Source organism: Adiantum capillus-veneris, chromosome 7, assembly GCF_014529385.1.
Source record: "Adiantum capillus-veneris isolate H3 chromosome 7, ASM1452938v2, whole genome shotgun sequence".
Taxonomy (NCBI): domain Eukaryota; kingdom Viridiplantae; phylum Streptophyta; class Polypodiopsida; order Polypodiales; family Pteridaceae; genus Adiantum; species Adiantum capillus-veneris.
In genome coordinates this window covers 71,451,109-71,459,078 of record NC_140937.1, presented here as the reverse complement: position 1 = coordinate 71,459,078, position 7,970 = coordinate 71,451,109, and the positions used below count along the sequence as shown (strand labels likewise).

Genomic DNA, 7,970 nt, shown 5'->3' with positions numbered 1-7,970 from the left:
TATTTGTCCTGTTGATGCTCCTGGTCATCCGACAGTACTAGTAACCAGCGAGATTACAGAGCAGTGGGATGAGTTGTGGCACCTTCCCAATGAAGATTTTGAGCGTGAAATTTCTGATACATGTTGGAGTGATTTGAGTGGTAAGATGTTCTATACTTGGGATGGGAATCATCACCTCGCATCTTGGATGGGAGTTTTGCAAACATGTAAGTTTCTCTTGTCTTTGCAATTATCAAATCCGGTTGTCAATCAATACATTGTTTCAAAGATACTTACGTGCAGCTCCGACTTATCAAAATGACGCTTCGATGCATCCTAGAGTTCGAGTAGATCTTGTGAAAGTGGATGATAAAAATGAGACAGATATGTTGAGCACTGTGATGCGCATCAATAGGCAAGTGTAACCACCATTGATCATTTCTAAGTTTCTTCTAAAATGCATAATTTTATTGACATGTATTTTGTGGTGATTTGTAGGTTGAATGATTCCGGATATGTCACCACTTCTTACACTGACATGTTGTGGATGGTGCGTGAAATGGGCTTAGCTTCAAAAGACGCCTTGGTTAACAAGATACATTTCACAGTCTACAAATAGATGCAATCAGATATTGAAAAGAAAGTTGGAAACAAAGCGTGGTATAACGTTCGAGTGGCAGTGATGTCACAATTGCTTAATCCGGTAAGTATACGTTATTATGTAGTCTTCATTCACTCAACGTGTGCATCTCAAAGGTTTGAATGCATTGTAGGACAAGTACGCTATAGCCTTGAAACAACTACAAGCTGAAAAGGACACTATGCTACATTCAGAGTTTCAACAACGCTACAAGAAAGCTTTTTTTGAGGCAGATGGTCCGAGCAGGAGGAGGACAAAGCAGGCACTCGCTATTGTTGATCCCAATCTAGGCGATGAATGGTGGAGTAAGAAAGTGTATTGTGGATCACTACTCTATGTCTAGTGCTGATTTGATTATATGTTCAAAACCCTGCGGACTATTGAATGGACTAACCGGCCCAAGTGGATTACTGAGGATAGATTGTACGTTCTAGCATGTGCTGATGTGCCTCCTGAGAAGAAAACTTACATTCTTCGAGCAATGGCCTCTTTTGATCCTATAAATGTCAAAAGTTTGGATATTCCACAGACACGCATTATCGTTCCTTTTTTTTGCAGAATAAAAAATGACATGTTTCACTCAATGTATTTGACATTATTCTCTATGTCCTTTATTGCAGCTGACCATGTCTCGTTCCGTGATTGGATGCGTGTGGAGGTTCTATGGAACACCATAGAGTGCGAAGCTCGTTTTCTATACAACAACATGAGAAATATCACATCCAAGCTTGGTCCAAGAGAGATGCTTGATTCCTTTCTAGAAGAAGCAAAGTTGACTCACAGAACTGAGGCGTTCCAATACGAGCTTGGAAAATTTAAATCTTCGGGAAGAGGTAGCCCTGACCTTAAGAAAGCACTCACAGACGCCGGTCAAAGATGTCTTTGCAGGTTGGATTATTGCTCTTAGCACTTCTGTCATTGGGAGAGCTCAACGTGGAAAGAAGCAAATTGGTCTAACATCTTCTGATTTTGTAGGTGGTTGACCAGGCGTAACTTCAAAATTAGAAGCTCTCGGACACTATCTGACGTCTTGGATATCTCAAAGAAAGATACTATTTTCAACCCAGCGCAGCTGGCACGTAACTTCAATAAAACAGTTTATTACTCGTGCCCTTGGTTTCTTGAGTATAAAGAGGGCAAATTTCCTGCCAGCGAAGAAGTGCAGCATAACAATGCTGTCAAGGAGAGGGAGGAACATGCACGGAGGGCTGTCCGGGTGGAGACGCCGGAAACACTTACAAAAACCACTACAACTACAAAAACAGCCCCTTCATCTGATAAAGTCGGCCAAGTATCCTATTCTAGAGTATGTTTTGATCTTGGAACGTTGCAAACGCATCATTTTGAAAGTGTGACTTCGCTAAGATTTTTTTGTTGTAGATCGGGACTCCAAAAGACATAGGGAAGAAACCGTCCTCAAGCGAATTAAAGAAAAGAAGTGAGTTGCAAATGTATGACAATATCTGTAATTGAAAAGAATTTGAGAATCTTGTCTTTACGAGAACCGTTTTAATGATCTTTAATATAGAGCATGATGCGGTTGGGCCAAATGAAAAAGAGCTTAAAGAATTATCCCAGTCCTTGGAGCAATTGTTGGATCATCATGAGGGAGATCAGTAGATGGTGGCGAGCGATGATCTAGGTTTTTGTAAGACCTTTTTGAGAATCTTAATGCTATCATCTTTTGAGTTGTATTTTTTTGACCAACTACTTTGTTTTGTTGGTTGTGTTCTTCAGTGTTCGACGAGCAGAATGTGTCTATCTCCTTCTTGGATACAAGCATGGAAGAAAATGAGATTGTTGGCTCCATGTTGGCATGCATCAAAGGCCAAGTGAAAAAGGACGACCGTGTGTATGTCCGAGATGGGGTTTGGGTGGCTGTCTCAGTGTCCGCTTCATTCATGTTCTTGCCTCCAAATTGCCTCGTGCATGGTATCCCGTCGTCATCTACACAGGAATGGAATGACATGGACGTTTGTCAATTCGGCAAAATTGCAGATGACAATGGCATATTTGTTGTTGTTTTCATACCTATCCAACATCGAATGGTACATGATGTTGCAATAGCCGCAGGCTGGGAGCCAGCATACACTACAGTCACAGTTTGCAAGACACCAGTATGCAAGGATGTTAATATGATTGTAAGATCACTTCTTCTTACCGTTTTCAAAAAAAAACAAGCCCCAATTGTTGAAGTGTTGAAACCCGATGAGGACACATGGCTGGATACAATCCAAGAGATTGAATGGACCATGCAAGAAGATGGAACACCATTGAGACGTACGTCCTTTTCTGTAATTGCTTTTACTGTGTAGCTTTGTTGCTTTCTCGACTTGTCTTCTATTCTCACAAGTCCTCTCGTCACAAGAGGAATGGAATGTGGGCATTGCTATCTGTATCAAATGTTGAACATGTATACCAAGAAGGGAGATGTGGTAGTGCAATATGGAGGAGACACAGGTGTTCTTGCATTGCTTGGTAGCCATATGGGACAATACTTCACAATCATGGAGAGTAGTAAAACATTTTTGGATGAGATTCCAAAAATTATGAAAGCACAGGCAGTGCGGTTAAGCAAAAGAAAAGCATTAGAACAATGACTATGGGATATGGACAAACACTAGTTGTCTACAATTATATTTGAGATGTACAATTTGAAAAGTTGTAATAACCTATCTAGTGGTTCACGACGGATTCATACTGTCGATTACATTCTATTTCTTGTTCATTTGTGACATTGTAATGCCTTTAAATGTGAATATGTGTTTTCCATTGCAAATATTGGAAGTTTTGTATGTAAAATGTTTTCTTCCTTCTTCGTATCATGATATTGTAATGTGAAACAATGTAATAATGTGTTGAACAAAGACAGAAAAACGTAGTGGATTCCAGAGACACTGTATAATCCTCTATTTGGCGCGAGAATGGAGTTGAGGAGACATGTTTAGTATCAAGGTGTTCGGGAGCTCAATGAGGTTGCGTTTTAGAGGGAGCTCAATGAGGTTGCGTCGGCATTAGCAACATCCATCTCTAATCTTGATGCACTAGGGTTGCCTTGGCTACAAGATTCGGCGGCGACGGAAAAACGCAGTGGATTTTAGAGAAAATGGGCATTCCTCTCAGAGCCAAGCGAGGAGGGGTTTTCTTGGGGAACGAAAAACATGGATTGCATTTTTTCAAGGTGATAATAAGGCATGGTTAGTGTCAAAGTGGTCGAACGCTCAAAACACTGAGTTGTTGGTCAAAGAGGGACAGATGGAGTGCGTTTCAAAGGGAGTTGAGTGAGGCTGCGATGGCCTATATACGGAGAGCCATCCTTGGCAAGTGGGTTTAGATCACGTATACCCACAGTACACACCACTGATCTAGTTAAATTTGGGTCGCCTTGATGAGAAGATTCGACGGTGATAAAAAAACGCAGCAGACAGATGGTGTGCGTTTCAGATAGAGTTGAGTGCGTTTCAGAGAGAGTTGAGTGAGGTTGCATCAGCCTATACGAAGAGCCGGTCTTGAGTAAGTAGCAAAGAACAATGATCTAGATATGTTTGGGTCACCTTAGCTAAAACAATTAACGACAACGAGAAATCGCAGCAGATTTCAGAGAACATGCGAATTACTCCCATAGTGGAGCCAGGAGTGATTCCCTTGGCAAAGGAAGCACATGGATTGCATGTTTCCAAAGTATTCAGAAAGCATGTTTAGTGTCAAGGTGGTCGGACGCTCAGAACACTCAAATGTTGGTCAAAGAGGGACAGATGGAGTGTGTTTCAGAGAGAGTTGAGTGAGGCCGCGTCGGCCTATACTGAGAGCCCGTCACGAGTGAGTAGCACACAACAATGATGTAGCTACGTTTGGGTCACCTTAGCTACAAGATTGGACGGCGACGAGAGAACGCAACGGATTTCAGAGGAAATGCAAATTCCTTTCATAGTCGAGCCATGAGTGATTCCCTTGGCACACAAAGCACATGGAATACATGTTTCCAGAGTATTGAGGATGCATGTTTAGTGTCAATGTGGTTGGACGCTCGGAACACTCAGATGTTGGTCAAAGAGGGATAGATGGAGTGCGTTTCAGAGGGAGATGAGTGAGGCTACGTCGGCCTATATAGAGAGGCAGTCTTGGCAAGTAGCAAACAATAATGATCTAGCTACGTTTGGGTTACCTTAGCTAAAACATTTGACGACGACGAGCAATCGCAGCAGATCTCAGAGGAAATGCGAATTCCTCTCATAGTGGAGCCAGGAGTGATTCCCTAGGAAAACGAAGCACATGGATTTCATGTTTCCAGAGTATTCAGGGGGCATATTTAGTGTCAAGGTGGTCGGACCTTCGGAACACTCAAATGTTGGTCAAAGAGGGACAAATGCAGTGTGTTTCAGAGAGAGTTGAGTGAGGCTCCGTCGGCCTATACGGAGAGCCGGTCACGAGTGAGTAGCACACAACAATGATCTAGCTGCGTTTGGGTCACCTTAGCTACAAGATTGGACGGCGATGAGAAAAGGCAGCGGATTTCAGAGGAAATGCGAATTTTTTTTATAGTCGAGCCATGAGTGATTCCCTTGGCAAACGAAGCACATGGTTTCCATGTTTCCAGAGTAGTGAGGATGCATGTTTAGTGTCAATGTGGTCGGATGCTTGGAACACTCACATGGAGTGCGTTTCAGAGGGAGTTGAGTGAGGCTACGTCGGCCTATACAGAGAGACGATCTTGGAAAGTGGGTTCGGATCCCGTATACCCATGGAGTGAGTAGCACACAACAAAGATCTGGCTGCTTTGGTTCGCCTTTGCTACAAGATTCGACGGCGACGGAAAAACACAGCGGACTTTAGAGGAAATGCAAATTCCTTTCATAGTCGAGCCAGGATTGATTCCTTTGCAAAAGAAGCACATGGATTGCATGTTTCCAGAGTATTGAGGAGTCATGTTTAGTGTCAATGTGGTCGGACACTCAGAACTCTGAGATGTTGGTCAAAGAGGGACAGATGGAGTGCGTTTCAGAGGGAGTTGAGTGAGGCTATGTCGGCCTATACAGAGATCCGGTATTGGCAAGTGGGTTTGGATCCCGTATACCCATGGAGTGAGTAGCACACAACAAAGATCTGGCTGCGTTTGGGTCGCCTTTGCTACAAGATTCGACGGCGGCGGAAAAACGCAGCGGACTTTAGAGGAAATGCGAATTCCTTTCATAGTCGAGCTAGGATTGATTCCCTTGGCAAATGAAGCACATGGATTGCATGTTCCCAGAGTATTGAGGAGGCATGTTTAGTGTCAATATGGTAGGACGTTTGGAACTCTCAGATGGTGTGCGTTTCAGAGAGAGTTGAGTGCGTTTTAGAGAGAGTTGAGTGAGGTTGCATCAGCCTATACGAAGAGCCTCTCTTGAGTAAGTAGCAAACAACAATGATCTAGCTAAGTTTGGGTCACCTTAGCTAAAACATTCGATGACGATGAGAAATCGCAATAGATTTCAGAGGAAATGCGAATTCCTCTCATAGTGAAGCCAGGAGTGAATCCCTTGGCAAACGAAGCACATGGATTTCATGTTTCCAAAGTATTCATGAGGCATGTTTAGTGTCAAGGTAGTCGGACGCTCGAAACACTCAAATGTTGGTCAAAGAGGGACAGATGGAGTGTATTTCAAAGAGAGTTGAGTGAGGCTACGTCAGCCTATTCGGAGAGCCGGTCACGAGTGAGTAGCACACAACAATGATCTAGCTGGGTCTGGGTCACCTTACCTACAAGATTAGACGGTGACGAGAAAACGCAGTGGATTTTAGAGGAAATGCGAATTCCTTTCATAGTCGAGCCAAACGAAGCACATGGATTCCATGTTTCCAGAGTATTGAGGATGCATGTTTAGTGTCAGTGTGGTCGAACGCTCAAAACGCTAAGTTGTTGGTCAAAGAGGGACAGATGGAGTGCGTTTCAAAGGGAGTTGAGTGAGGCTGCGACGGCCTATATACGGAGAGCCAGCCTAGGCAAGTGGGTTTAGATCACGTATACCCAAGGCATGAGAAATACACACCACTGATCTAGTTTCATTTGGGTCGCCTTGACTAGAAGATTCGACGGCGATAAAAAAACGCAGTAGACAGATGGTGTGCGTTTCAGAGAGAGTTGAGTGAGGTTGCATCAGCCTCTATGAAGAGCTGGTCTTGAGTAAGTAGCAAACAACAATGATCTACCTACGTTTGGGTCACCTTAGCTAAAACATTTGACGACGACAAGAAATCGCAGCAAATTTCAGAGGAAATGTGAATTCCTCTCATAGTGTAGCCAGGAGTGATTCCCTTGGCAAACGAAGCACATGGATTGCATGTTTCCAAAGTATTCAGGAGGCATGTTTAGAGTCAAGGTGGTCAGACGCTCGGAAAACTCAAATGTTGGTCAAAGAGGGACAGATGGAGTGTGTTTGAGAGAGAGTTGAGTGAGGCTGCGTCGGCCTATATGGAGATCCCATCACGAGTGAGTAGCACACAACAATGATCTAGCTGCGCTTTGGTCACCTTAGCTACAAATTGGACGGCGACGAGAAAACGCAGCAGATTTCAGAGGAAATGCGAATTCCTTTCATAGTCGAGCCAAGAGTAATTCCCTTGGCACACGAAGCACACGGATTCCATGTTTCCCGAGTATTGAGGATGCATGTTTAGTGTGAATGTGGTCAGACGCTCTGAACACTCTGATGTTGGTCAAAGAGGGATAGATGGAGTGCGTTTCAAAGGGAGTGGAGTGAGCCTACGTCGGCCTATACAGAGAGCCGGTCTTGGCAAGTGGGTTTGGATCCCGTATACCCATGGAGTGAGTAGCATACAACAAAGATCAAGTTGCTTTGGGTCGCCTTTGCTACAAGATTCGACGGCGATGGAAAAACACAGTGGACTTTAGAGGAAATGCAAATTCCTTTCATAGTCGAGCCAGGATTGATTCCCTTGGCAAATGAAGCACATGGATTGCATGTTTCCAGAGTATTTAGGAGGCATGTTTAGTGTCAATGTGGTTGGACGCTTGGAACTCTCAGATGTTGGTCAAAGAGGGACAGATGGAGTTCGTTTTAGAGGGAGTTGAGTGAGGCTACGTCGGCCTATACAGAGAGCCGGTATTGGCAAGTGGGTTTGGATCCCGTATACCCATGGAGTGAGTAGCACACAACAAAGATCTGGCTGCGTTTGGGTCGCCTTTGCTACAAGATTTGACGGCGACGGAAAAACACAGCGGACTTTAGAGGAAATGCGAATTCCTTTCATAGTCGAGCCAGGATTGATTCCCTTGGCAAATGAAGCACATGGATTGCATGTTTCCAGAGTATTGAGGAGGTATGTTTAGTGTCAATGTGGTCAGACGTTC

General features: G+C 43.9%; 1 pseudogene; it reads left to right on the top strand.

Annotated features, from left to right (window-relative positions):
* The first annotated feature begins 1,085 nt into the window (after nt 1–1,085).
* On the top strand, nt 1,086–3,219 carry LOC147454034 (uncharacterized; annotated as a pseudogene).
* The last annotated feature ends 4,751 nt before the right edge of the window (nt 3,220–7,970 follow it).